The following is a 14,368-nucleotide window of genomic DNA, read 5'->3' on the forward strand; positions in this document are numbered from 1 at the left end:
ATGCAAGGCAGTATTCTAGCACCAGCTTAACTATTTCTCCTCTAAATTCATCTTGATTTCATGATCTTGGCTGTGACTGCAAGTTCATGCACCTGATCATGGCACAAAATCTTCAAAGATTCTTAAACTCCAGTGTCAGGAAAGGCATATTATCATAATTTTATAAAATAAATCACAATATATTTTTTCCAAAACGAAGTTGGGCCTTTCACAAAACACTAAGATGAATGTTTGTTCCTTTCCCCTCACCTGTAAACAAATCCAGTGTTTAATACTATAATTGTTAAGAAACTGTACTTCAAAATTGAATTTGTCTAACCTCAGTTGATATTGTATGCCTTTGTCAGCAAATCTCACAAGTCCTTTTAAAGAAAGATCAGGTCCTCTCTCAATTGTCTTTTCAATAAGCTGAGTAAGTTGAGCTCCTTTAAACCTCACATCATGAGGCTTATTTTCCAGTCCCTGGATCATTTCTGCAGCTGTCCTTTGAATTCTCTCCAAATACACTGGCATTCTTCTTGAAGCATGGAAACCAAAATTCAATTCCAGTATCAGTCTCAACAGTGCTGTGTTTATAAGATTACTTATTTTGCTTCACATTCCTTTCCCCCACTTTTATTTCTCCTCCTCAATATGCCGAAGAATCACATTAACCCTGTTAAATAAAATAATGGTCCAAGTACAATGTGGAGGCAACAAGCTGTAGAGACCTTAAAGCCCTTTGAGCTACTGCTTTCCAAAATGCTGTTTCACAATTTATAGGTGGGTCTGCAATTTTGCTAACAAATGCATCACCTTGCAACTGGATGGATTCATATCTTTTGTTGAAATGTGGCAAAACAACTCAGATCCCTAAATATATTATCCCATTAGCATATCTCTAGTGATCAAGAATTATCAAATATTTTATGCTATCCAGATAAAAAGAATCTAAAGAACAGTGAATTAAAACCTGATTTCATCTCACAATCATCTATAAAGCTAGGTGTGTCCTTGCCAAGTTCCAGTCTCAGATATTTCAGGTCTCCACTGTTAAAGCAATTTTTCCAGCACAAATATCTCCAGTATCAGAGTACCACGTTCTTCCTCCTATCTTCTGCCCTCTCCACCTAAAACAGGCATGTCCCCCCACACCTCCTACACCCAGTCTAACTTGCACTCAGTCACTGAATAATCCAGATTTGAAGGAACCACTGAAGATTAAACTCACTGAAACACTTGTCTCCCTCCCCTCAAAGCAGGGCCAACTTGGATCAGTTGCTCAGGGCATTGCTCATGTCTTCTCCAGGGCCACTAAGTCTTTGCATAACTATGTATTTGAAGGCCAAAAATAACCTCCTGATGATCTGACTTTCCACCTAACAAAGACTGGAAAATCTCACCTAGTCATTTTTACACTTGGCATTGCATCTTACATGAGAGCTAGGCCATGTTTGTCAAGCACAGCCTGAAAAACAGTATATGGATTTACTACGAAAATCATGCAATGCATTGCAGCCTTGAGGTCCCCAAGCAGCATCAACCCAAGCCATTAAGTCTTCACAGTGAGCACAGTGTATGTGTATTTCTTATGAAAAAAACTGTAGAACTTATTTTAAGAACTAAAACTACATCAAACACTTTCTCAGAAGCCTTTGAAGAATGTTTCCAACTACCCAAGTGAAGCTCAGTTACAAGTACCCCTCCTAAGGAGACTGTCCCCTGCATATATACGTGACTGAAGATGCCAACTTCCCCAGTTCCATGAAATGTGAATTAATGGGAAATGTATTGATAGAATTTTAAATGTCATCTTCCATGTCCACAGTCATAAGATTTATCAGTACCTCTCTTTAGCAATACATTTATTTAACAACACATTCACAACATCAGTTTTCTTGACTACCTAAACAAGGCTGTCCATCATCCCTTAACTAGCAGAGTATCTCTCAACTCACACATGCCAGTTCCTACAAAGCTTACAAGTTCCTGCTTGTCACTAAGAAAAATCTCCCCCACCCCTCCAAAACCTCCATAATTATATAAACTAAGGACTTGTGTGGAAATATACTTATCCATATAAAAGTATTTCATAATAGTCAAGTTATCACCCTTTCCTTGAAGAACAGCTAAGTGAAATCCAAGTGACTAAGAGCAGGGCTTCATGTAATGTAACAGCATGAACTACTACACTGAAATTAGACATTAGTCAAGGTCCTGTGATCTCCTCACCTTATATTCTTCCTCAAACATCAATTTTTGGCCCTGTCAGAGATGAACAAAATCTTCAGTCTGATTCAAGAGAGTCACCCTTGTTCTCACGTTACGTTCTCTGCTCTCCTGTCTGGAATTATTAGTGCTGTATTCTCTGCCAATAGCAAGGAATCTCTTTAAGCTTGAAAAAAATGTGGAACAGAATAAAATAAAAAAAAATCCCATCACATGAGTAAATGAGGCTTGACAGTATGATGGATGCTGCAGGTTCACAAGTATGAAGGTACTCCGAAGATGATGGCTTGCGCCTGTTACAGCTTCACATCTTCACATGAGCATAAAAGGTTTGCCGCATTCAGGAGGGAGATGCTCAAACTATTTAGATTGGACGCATTTTATATAAGACTGAAGATGACTAAGTCACAGCTGGACAGATTATGTTCTAGAAACAAGCTACGCATTCCTCCCTGTACCTTAAACAACAGCATTTCCTCATCTGCATCTTTTCTCCTTTCTCTTTCAAACACAAGATGCTGAATTCTCACAAGAAAAAAAACCAGCCAGAAAATACGCAGGGCAATGTGCTTTAACCAAAAGGAATTTCACATGCACTACTCATCATAGGGCTAATTTGATTTTGTCATTATGGAAAAACTGAGAACTATCAAGACCTCAGCTGGGTAACAGTTGGATAGGAGAATGATCTCAACACAGAAGGAAAACAGTACAGACAGGATTTATCTTTCTGAATAATGCAGATAGATTTTGTGACACTAGACATCCAAACACAGTTTGCCAAAGTATTCTGAAGGCCCCTTTACATAGCTTATCAGTCCTGTGGCTACAAATCAGTAGAAGCATTGTTCATAACCCAAACTACCTTGGAGCATAACAAAGCTAGTGAAAACAGGCAGGGAAAACACCCTGGCTCATACTACCATGCTTCTCCATCATCAGCTCATACAGATGTTTTCACCTGTACCCACTACATAATGCAGTCCCCACCACACCTACTAACAGCAGTATTAAAACCACTGACAGCTTTGCTGAAAGAAACTGAAGATATATAGAGAAGGAATACAACACTACAGAACATGGACATGTAGGCAGAGGTGATGACTGGCGTGGGTGAGAGAGCCACCTAAAACTGCAGTTTGCACCACTAGACCAGAAGCCAAAAAAACCCCAAACCAAACATGTTGCACCTCCACATTGCCTAAGATATCCTATGTGAGCCAATTCCTTTTTTGTGCCTTAATATTTTTATCAGTAAAATCAAAATACCACTCCTGAGATGTCACATAACAGTGTTTCTAGACATGAAAGCCAAGGCTATATCTAGTTTTAAGAAGAGCAGGAGTAGGGACACATACATCATCTTGCCAGCATTTCATTTTGAACTTTCAGGGGGCAATATGCACCTGACAAAAATTCAGTCATTGGCCACTTCACACATTTCATTCCTGGTCAGTAAAGGCTAAGGATCACATGCATCCTGGGAGAGAAGCAGCAGACTCTGAAAATCAGTGATGATCAGTGTACCTGCAGAGATTTTAACCTAAGCTAAACTGTGCCTTTTCACTACTAACAGAATTTCATAGAAAGTCTCATTGTTCAAGATGAATTTCTACGTTTTAAACTCGTACCATTTCAGTAACAACCATTTCTCAACAACTCCAGCAAAAAGTTTCCATCATTTTTTAAATATGTGTCAAGGCCGCTTCACAACCTTTCCTTCATGTAAAACTGAAAATTTTAGAATTCCTTTCAAGTATTGCCCCAGCCCAGTGACTCTCATGGGAACAGACTGCTTCACTATTACTCAGAAAAAGGAATGACGCCTAAACTCGGACACTGGAAGAGCAACAGAAAGCTACAAACTTTGCTTACAAGAACAGCCTGCTCCCCATCCATCTCTGCTGTGCAACACTGTTTAAAAAAAAACCAAAAAACCAAGCAAATAATTTCACTGTGAGGATCCTGGTTATACTTTGATATGGCTCTGCAAAAAAACATAGAACTTACATCAACATTTGTACATCCCATTTCATTCTCCGTGAGATCCTCTTTCCACGTGTGATTCAACAAATTTCTGCTGACCAGTTTCAAGCTGACAGTCCCAAGCTGCACCCAAGAGAGGCTTAGCTAATGACTGCAGGTTTCAGTGCATAGTCTCACTTTTAGAACATGCTAGTGCTTTATTCTTTATTAATTTATTACTGCTGGCTGTGCACGTAAGACTTAGAAATGCAGGAGCAGGAAACAGGAACTGTGACACATCAATTTCAACTCACGTTGTTCCATGGCAGCTTGTGGGGAAAGTCTTTTTCTAGTTTGTGAGTTTTTAATCTTACAAATTCTGTACCTGAACCTTTCATAAAGGATACTTTGAACCTGCAGTGGCCAAGAGAATCCACTGGAGATCAAACCTGTGTTGTCAGATGCAAACACTTTTGTGCTCAGCTTCTTGACTTTGAGTGACCCACACCATGCTCCAAATGTTTCAGGAGCTAAGCTGGGAAGGAATAAGCACCACTCTTAGCAGCACTAATGGCGATTTCCAGAGGTGTGAAAAGAATGCCAGCAGGCTGGGACTTGGGCATCCAAGTGCTTCCCACCTCAGGCAGAGCATGCAAGAAACAGCCCCTCCAAACAGTCCCACTGCAGGGTAGAGTTAAGGTATTTCCTTTGTGTATCTCACAAGTCACAGCTTTAACCTCAGCAGAGATCTTCCTACTGATAAGACACATATCTAAAGAGACAGATTTGGGATGGCATACCCCAAAATGCAACGTCCTAGTATAACTTTCCACCTCCTGCCCAGCCACTGTCACAGATAAACGATGTGCTCCAGCCATGAGTCCTTATCCTGGGGCATGGGCGGGGAGCAGACACAAGCATTCAGATGGAGTCCCCAGAGCTCTCCGTACACATCACCCCAGTGCTCACCTGGGCACTCAGCTGCCACACTGCAAAAAGTCAGAACAACCACTGTCAGCTGTAAGCACATACTCTGCTTGGTTCCCTTATGGCAGTGGCTGATTTGGGGCTATTTGCAAATGTTTTCATTAAATAAAAGGTTACCCTTGCAACAGATGAGATTTCTTGCTTATGAGACATACTGCTCACACCCATCATGAATTTTTTTTACACAGTAATACACGTTTGGAGATGTCATGACATGCTAACATTTAAATACCTTTATTCAAACACAAAAAAGCCAAAATGCTGCCTCAAGTTCTGTTAGACCAAGTAGTCTCACTAGATACAAGACAAAGCCTCAGCTTGCAGCTCACAGAGCAGCACACAACAGGATCTGCAGTGCACAGACAATTGCTTTATTTCAAATTTGCTATAACCAAGTTTTCCATATTAAAGAAATAGGATTGAAGTTTCTGCTGCAAGTGGCCTTGACTGAATTACATTTTTTGTGTTGTTCCAGTCATACTATATATATTTTCAGTGAAGTTATATGGAATTCATGCCATGATCTTTTTTTATACATTTGACAGTGTATCTTCAGTAATTTGTAATTTTCTGCACACCTTGGTATTTCATTACCCATAACAACTGGCAAGAAAATACAAAACACTTCCTAATTTGTAGGCTAAAAAAAGATAAGAAACATTGTGTGGTGCGTTTACTTACACAATTAGTAGTATTTTTATACTAATTAACTTTTTGCCATTTTCCAAAATGAGCCATCACTCCAGCTTTTAGCTGTATTGACTTTCTGCAAAAGTATACCTACAAGATTTTGCTGTTTTGAAACAGTTAAGCACCAAGCTTAGGCTGTAACACTTCTCTTCCATCACAGATCAAGCCTACATTAAAACTCAACATCTGACCAGCTTCTCAAACAAACAAGAACAGATGAAGGCAAGACATCACCAAAAGCAGAGAACTAAGGGTTTGTTTAAATCAAGCACTCCACACACAGGGATCAAGGGCACAAAACTCACGGAGTGGCACAGGTTTGTCAGCATGCTGTGGATGGTGGCTCACTCTCCTTTCAGAGCAGTGTGAAGTTACAGGGGACAGCCTGAGCCGGCCGCGCTGGGTGCGGCACCGAAAGGCGGAGACCCTGTTCCCCTTCTCCGGTCCCCACCACATCCTCTGCACTTCCACCCATATGCTCTCCCCTATTTATTTTGTGAGGGCTCTGGATGCCTGACAAATCTCTCAGTGAGCCAGTTCAGTTCACTATCTTGGCAAAAAAATAATCCAGCAAAACCCAAAACATAAAATAACCCTAACACAGCTTTCTGCTGGGTTAGCAAGCTGGAGGAGTTCAGAAAAGGAATCCAGCAGGAACCAGAGCTGGCAAACAAAAAAGGCAGAACTCCCCGTTGGGGGAGAGAGCAAGGGGGAACAAAACTTCCCCCATTCAGCAGCAGAGCAGTTGGATATGCTCAGCTGTCTCGTGTAACTTCACCCGGAGTAACCTCGCTCGCAGGGTGCAGTTCTGCAATAGTTTCAAGCTGACTTCAGCTGGCACAGCTTCAGTGCAGCCTCCCCATCCCTCCCTGCACTGGTGCTAACCTGACCCCACAGTCAAGCAGTTCCGGCAGAAGCCAGCAGAAAACTCTTCCTTTCAAAAATGAAATGCACTTGTTTTCTGAATGGTAGTCTTCCTGAATAGTTCACTACTGGAGCAGGCGTGGGCCAGAACAGAGGGAAAAGTGACATTGGGAAGAACAGGGCTGTCAGTCTGAACTGCCATGAACACTACTGTGCACCAAAAACCTGCACAAAGCTGTACAAGGAATATACTGTGCTTCACAAACACCATTCCAGTTTAATACACAAATTTCCATATACAAGCAAACCCTGAGGTGGAAATTAGAGAACTGCACAACAAAGCGAATTTGTGACAAGCTCAGAACCTGACTTGCACCCTGCAAGTATCCTTGTTCTCTCTTAACTTCCAGGCCATCTTGAACCCCAACATGCTTAAGTTCATAAAACTGCAAGAGAACTTTGAACCAGCAAGCCAGTCTCCTTTACAGTCAAACAGAGCCTACTTAACTCAATCAAGCAGTCATCTTTTCTTCAAAGGTTCACTTTAGATGTATTTATACAGGAAGCTTCCAGATCTTTGCTGTAGTGAAAGTTAATCTACAGCCACATTACTGAAAACATTCTTGTAACATTTTAAGTTATTCCAATTCAACACCACTGAAACACAACAAATAATGTTTGAGTGTCTTTAGTTAAAGGCCACACAAATGCAAAAGGCTTGTGTACTCTTCCAAGTATTTATAAATTGATAGTGCAGCTCAGGTTGAGGCATGCTATTTTAAGGGCTCCATGTTGAACCCCCAGGGCACTTCAGTTTCCCAAATCACTGGTTCTCAGACTTTTCCCAGTGTACTCCTTCCTGCCTACAAGCAAGAATACATTCTCACCTCCTCACTCTCTCCTATAAAAACAGTTGAGAACTGCTCCTTGGCAGCAGTTTCCACACCAGCATCCTGCAGGGGTTCCAGTCCTAAAATCTGACTTAAAGCATTCCCAGAAAGATGTAATTTGGGCAGAGGCAGAGCTGGGAAAAATGACCACACTGAAAAACATGCCTCTCTTCCATTCTTGCACTACCTGGAGCTGTGATGAGAAGTTCTAGTCTTCCTGGTCCCCTCCTTCCACCAGCTATAGCCTCTGCACCTCCCATATTCTGCTCCCAGAAGCAAGAACTGACCTTCTGTCCTACAGTGTGAGCAATACTGTATTATGTGGGCTTCCTTATCCAAATATGACCACCAACATAATCCTCAAAAATTCTCTGCCTCTTATTTTCATGATTCAAAGTCATGCAAAACCAAGAGGCCACATAATCTGATGCCAACAAACTCCAGGCTGCATCCTCTTTTTTTTCTTCTTTTTTTTTTTTTTTCCTTTACTGAATCAGTAGCAGCAGGCATGTTCTGTTAAAAAGTTTGGTGGCAGGGTCTCACACGCCTTCCCTATCAACAAGTTCCATTTCAAACTGCTTGCTTTAGAGTCAAGAAAGAAAGAAAGTATCAGAAACAACTTCAAACTGTTTTCCAGGTTGCTGGCACAGTCACTGAAAACATTTTGTCCTGCAAATCAGCAAGGCTGCAGAAGAAAACTCTGGTATGAGTTCTGTGAGGACAACAGGAATAGGCCTGAGTCACTAAATGAGCAGCTACCAAATCCAGACAATATCTTCTTGTCAATGTGTATGATTGCAATTGTAATCATGCTCTAAATATGAACACATCAAAAGCACCGTGACCTTTCTACTATGAAATTACTTTGAAATATTTTAGGGCATTTTGGTTTTAAAACTAAATCACATTCTGGCTCAAAAGGCTGCTTGTAAATGGAAAAAAACCCAAAAAACTAGGCTTGTTTAGAACAGGATGAAAACAGAAAAGTTTGCTGCCTTGAAAACTAGAGATCTGAGTGTTTGGGATACCTCCCCTTTGCTAAACTTAGCCCTTCTGTGACCCTCAGGGAGGAATGCAAGACCTGTCTACGTTATCAAGTTTATAAGGATTACACTTTAGCATAAACAACAGATCATTTCTGAACTTCACTCTAAAAGTCAAATTCCTGGTCATTTCTCAATGCCACTCTTCTACGTTCCTCTTTTCATCCCCCCTTTTTTCTTCATGTTTGGTGAATGTGGGACTATTAGATTCCTGACCACAAAAGAAATTACTTCTCCTGCTCACTAAAAGCTTGCCACTCAAACTGCTGACAAATCCTCCCACGTTTTTCCACCTTTAAGTCTGAGTACATCAGTACACTTTGCTGAATATTTCCCATATTGCTCATTAAAATAATTGGGGTTTGTACATGTTTGGCAGGAGGAAAATAAAACTCACCAAGAAATACTTTCTTTCTCAAATATATTATTTAAAATATAGTTTGTTTGTTCTACTTGTTTCAGCATTTAAATTAGATTTAAGGATCAGAATGATGCAGATTTACAATTTAAACAATCATATTGATGCTCCTATAGGACTTGTGGCAACAAAACCTAGCTTTAAGACTATTATTTGCTGAAGGTTTCTTTTTTTGGGCTACAGCTTTTCAAGTTCAGACTCATCGTTGAAGTGAGGGAAAAATCCCTTTAGCTATTTTTGTTGCAGGAAAATACTACTTCACCACTGGCTCGAGTAGGGGGAAGGGGGACGATGAACCAGAACCTCCTGATTTGTCCTGTAGATCATCCTTCAAGACAAAGAGCATCTTTGCTAATTATAGAAAAAAAATTTAAACTAGGAGCAGTTGAAAAACTGTTTCTCAGCATGCTCAGTGAGCATTAGCTGCGATTTCAGCAGCTTAGCAAGTCCCACCCCTGTGTGAGCTCAGCGGGGAGGCCTGGAGCACTGCACATTCTCCCTGCTCAGCAGGGACAGGGGCTGCAGCTTGGCTGATTTGCTACAGGAATACTGGAAAATTGCCACCAAAATAGCAAATCCTGTGGAAAAAAAAAAACATCCTAACCAAGATTCTCCAAGCAACTCCGATAAGGAATTAAAAGGAAGAAGTGGAAAAAAAAAAATCTCAGCTCCCACAGTTTCAAGATGCTGAACTCTTGCTGCATTATGGTCTGGGGCTTTTTCCATGATCAAAATAAGCAAAAGGTTTAGGTTAAGCCAGATTTATACAAACCCATCCCTAACAATGCAAGTGCAAACTTACTGTGCACTAACTCTTGCTGCAAGTCGGTCATGGGAGCCAAAGACTGGCTGCAGAATCTGTAACAACTGTAATATCCATACCTATTTTTCTTTTAATTTGGAAGAGGGGGAAAGAAAACTAAATAGACAAGTAAAACACAACAAAATCTTTATTTTAAAATCGAATAGCAGTTTAAGTTTCATAGGGGCAACTGAGACTTAACAGTGCACATGCTATACACTTAAGCACGTTTAACATTTCAACTCAAGCACTGCTACTGCATCTTGTACACATAAAGAACACTTTGCCTATTGCAATCTTTCTCATACACTGCACACAACACAGCATTTCATTGGCAAAATTTCAGAGTTACACACACAGGCAGCACCAGAGTAAAAACACAAATGTGCTTTTGTAATACAGCAATAATGTCATGAGAACAATGATTTTTGAATTTTCAAACCTCTGAACAGCCATTATGTTTGTTTTAATATTGCCAGAATAGATAGAAACATTTTTATCTCATCACATCATTCAACACAAGTTTGTAAAAGTCTGATCATCCAAAATGGGAGAAAGCACAGACTGGACAATGAATAAATTACATACATGTCTTAGACATCACACATTTAGTTCTCCCTTGCACACTTTGCACCTGGAACTTTGAATTAAAAATGCCTTTTTTTCCTTCAAGGAACATCTGGAAAATTTAAATCAATAATTGATGGTTGGGTTTTCTCCCTCCAGACAAAAACAGTATAACTTTTCCATGTTCTGAGATTCCAGTTCAATGCCATCCCTTTCCTGTGTTTTTTCAACTTTGACCTATTAGTTTTAAAATAAAATCTCACGGTAACTGAGGCTCTTTCTAAAAAGTGATTTAAATGTACATGGGATTTCATCACCCCACCTTGCAGTAGGGAAATATCAGACAACATTAGCTAAGGAATATTACTTTCAGGTCACTTGGGATTTGACAGTAAAATGAAGAGCCAGGGCCTTGTCAAAGCAGTGCCAGTTATCCAACAGAATGTGAGGCAATGGACCAATTCTCCATTATAACCTACAGAGAGACTGTAAACAACCTATAGAGAGACTGTAAACAAAGACTAAGGGGCCATGAAGATCACTTTCTGTATTTCATTAAAACAAGGAGCAGTTTTCATACTCACAAAATTCAGAGTTCAGTACTGGTGTCATGTCACTCCAGGTTAGGCAGCAGACAACACCTCCAGTCCCAGAGACTGATGTGTTTTAGGAGGGTTAAAAGTTGCTCACCTTGTGAGGCAATTTGGGTGCTACAGATCCTCAAATATAAAAGCTACTCAGAGTTTGGCATCTACCACATGATTGCTGCCAGTCAAGCGGATTTAAGGGCATATTTTAATCTCTCTCACATTATTCTGGTCCTGGAATTTTTTGCTTCAAGCTCATAGTAATTCTGAGTTGGGTAACTCAGGCCAGGGCAAGGGGCTCCCCATGATAGGTGTTAGTTTACAAAGATGGCAGTGTTTTCTAATACTAATGTATTCCCATGCTGCATACCTCAACTAACAGTTTCATCTCTAACAAACACACTGGAATATGCTGATAGCTCCAACTCGACAGCACAATATCATACAGACAGGGGCCAGTGCCAAATGGTTAGTTAAGCAGATAAGAAAGGCACTCATTCTTCCTTTAAAAAAAAAAAAAAAGGAAGCTATTGCAGTCAGGCAGACAGAGTGTGGATGGGAGCTGGCAGATTCCACAATACAGAGTCACGTCAAAAATGGCCTCCTGCAAACTGTTCCTTCAAGCATTTGAGTCAACCGAAAGGGAGGAATCCTTCCCATTATCCACAGGAGTTTTACCTCCCTATTCCACAGCACAGCAACATTTCCTGTACATTTTGACATACAAACATGTAAGAAGCTCAGAGAATAAACTGTACTCTGCAGCAGAGGAAAACCCCTCTCCCCACTTTATGTTTCCAATCCCAAAGTTGAGCCGGGACTTTATTTTGACAGTTCCCTGGTCTGTGAATGGAAAATCCCTCCTCAGCACTAGCAGGCTGGTGTCTGCTGCACACACCCACTGCACACAGCAGAAATTCCAGTCAATAAGGCAAGTGGGGCCCAGGCGCTGGAAGGGGAGGAAGGAGACATACAAACAATAAGAAAAGCATCTGGCTCTGTTACTGGCTGGGAAGGAGACTGGAGTTCAAAAAAGACACAACTGCAGCCTTCACTTCACAGGAAGATCATATCAATTCTTGCTGCCCTACTTTTCACACAGACCAAAATATGTGGAAAGGGTAACTCAGGGCTTCCAGCCCACACTTTAATGTAATTCCATTAACTCAAGAATGGTGATAAAACCCACCTTGGACATTTTTGTCCCACAGGACCAAAACATACCCCTGCTCCTCCTTTAGGCCTGTGGAAACAGCCCAAAAAGTGAAGTCCTTTGCTGAACTGAGCCAGCCATCCCTCTACCACCACACTAATGGAGGCTGCTCTGCTGTCCTTCCCTGGAGATAGCAGCCAAGTCTAGTGAAGCTTCTCTCATAGCAACCAGAGCTCCAGAGCCAACAGCAGCTGCTGTCACTGCCTTCAACGCTTACCCACAGGATCCAGAGCACAGCAACACCCTCCTCCCTGCACCTCTACAGCAGAAAAAAACCTGAATGCTGGCAACAAGATGACTTCCTGGGTCAACCACAAGAAGCAGAAAAAAAAGAAATCCTAGTATTTCCTATACAAGTGAAAAGAGGAATCTCTGATTATTGAAAAAAAAAAAGAAATTCCTTTTTTGGATTTAGATTCTGGCAGCAACATCCAGTCAGGGTGGGGGCAACTGCCTGAAATCCATAATGTACCAGCACATCATCAGCCACCAACACCAAGTTCTCTTCCCTCAGCCAAGGAGAGGGATTCGCCCCATCGTAGCCCCAGCGCTCTCATTACATCATGGCCCGAGCCCGCAGCAGCCACAGGAGCCCTGCAGCACCCCGTGACCTCTTCAGCCCCGCAGAACACCCTCTTCCCCCCCAGCAGCACACCCAGGATGTCAGCTGGTGTCAGAGGAACACGAGGACACGGCCGGGAAGGGGCTGCGAACCCCCCCTCGCTGCTACACCCATTTCCCCGCTTCCACAGGGCCACACACGGCCTCGCCTCTCTCCTTCCCCCGGGACGGCGAGACACTGCCCGGCGCCGCTTCCCCACCCGGCCCGGCGCTGAACTCCGGTCACCGGCAGCCAAGGACGAGCCGCCGGTCGACAGTGACCTTGCCGGTGCCGTCGGGGGTCGGAGCGGGGCCGGGGCGCGGGCAGCGCGGCGGGGAACCCCCCCGGCGGCGGCGGCGGCCGAGGTGACGGGCGAGGAAGTGCGGGAGGATCCGCGCTGCAGCCGCCGGCGCCGGGAGCAGGGGTTACGGAGGAAGGCGCCGCACGGGCACCATGAGAAAGCAGAAAATGCAGGTCAAACACCGCCTCCCCCGAGGCCTGGAGGGGCCGGCGGTTCGGGGCGGGCAGCCACGGCCCGGAGGCTGCCCCGAGCCGGACAACGACTCCCGCGGCCCCTCGGGACAATGCAGGGACACGGGGGCGCGGAGAAGGCCGGGGCTGCAGCGGGGCTTCCCCGGCGCTCGCCCTCTCCGACAAAGCCCCGCGGCCGCTCCAGCCCCAGCTCCGGCCCCGGCACTGTACCGGCCAACAGCGTCCCGAGCCCGCGCACCGCCGGGCCCGCCATGATGCCCGCACACCGCGCCGGACCGGGTCAGCTCGGGCCGGGCCTCCGGGAGCACGGCGGGGCGCTGTCGACCGGACTGCCAAGGCAGCACAGAGCAGAGCGTCAGACCGCGGGCCGCGCCAGGTGCCCCCGCAGCCGTCCGCCCAGCCGCCCGTCCCAGCCTTCCCTCCCGCCGCCGGGTACGGCCGGCTCCCGCCTGCCCGCGCCTACCTGGCCGGCCCGTTCCCCGGGCCCCTGCGCGGCACCAGGCCCGGCTCGGCGCCACGGCGTGTCCCGGGCAGCCGGCGAGAGCGAGCGCTCGGCCGCGGCAGCGGCGGCCCCTCCCCCGGCGGCGGCGGCGGCGGCTTCTCCCCGGGCCGGGCGGAAACGGCACTGGGTACACGGGGATCCCCGGCGCCGGCGCCAGGGGCGCCCCGGGCACGCCCACCGCGCTCCCCGTTGGCTGTCACGCCGCCGCGTCCCGCCCCGCCGGGGCGCCCGCCGCCGCCACCGCCCCGCCCCGCAGCATTCGCCATTGGCGACCGCGCCCCGCGGCCCCGCCCTTGCTGCCGCCTCATTGGGCTCCAAGCGCCCGCCCCGCCCGCGCCCCACGGTACCGGCACCCCATTGGCGCGCGGCGCTGCCACTCGGCGCGGAGAGGCGGGGGGCGGCCGCCCGGCAGCGTCGACGCGGTGCGGGGCGGGCGGGCTGCGGCAGCGCCCGCCGGGCGAGCCGCGCTACGTGCCGAGGGGCGGGGCCGGCGGGGCGCGATCGCTCCGCGCGGGGCGACTCCCGCGTCGGGACACGTG

At 45.2% G+C, this 14,368-nt stretch overlaps 1 protein-coding gene across 1 annotated transcript in view; it reads right to left on the reverse strand.

The window, feature by feature from the left end:
- Positions 1-13,857, reverse strand: part of SETD5 (SET domain containing 5) — a 65,271-nt gene extending 51,414 nt beyond the window's left edge. Inside the window, exon 1 of the mRNA XM_033071316.1 lies at positions 13,791-13,857. The gene's annotated coding sequence lies outside the window, so the exon portion shown is untranslated. The remainder of the gene's footprint in view (positions 1-13,790) is intronic.
- Positions 13,858-14,368: the final 511 nt, after the last annotated feature.

The sequence above is a fragment of the Catharus ustulatus genome, chromosome 13 (genome assembly GCF_009819885.2).
Source record: "Catharus ustulatus isolate bCatUst1 chromosome 13, bCatUst1.pri.v2, whole genome shotgun sequence".
Lineage (NCBI taxonomy): Eukaryota > Metazoa > Chordata > Aves > Passeriformes > Turdidae > Catharus > Catharus ustulatus.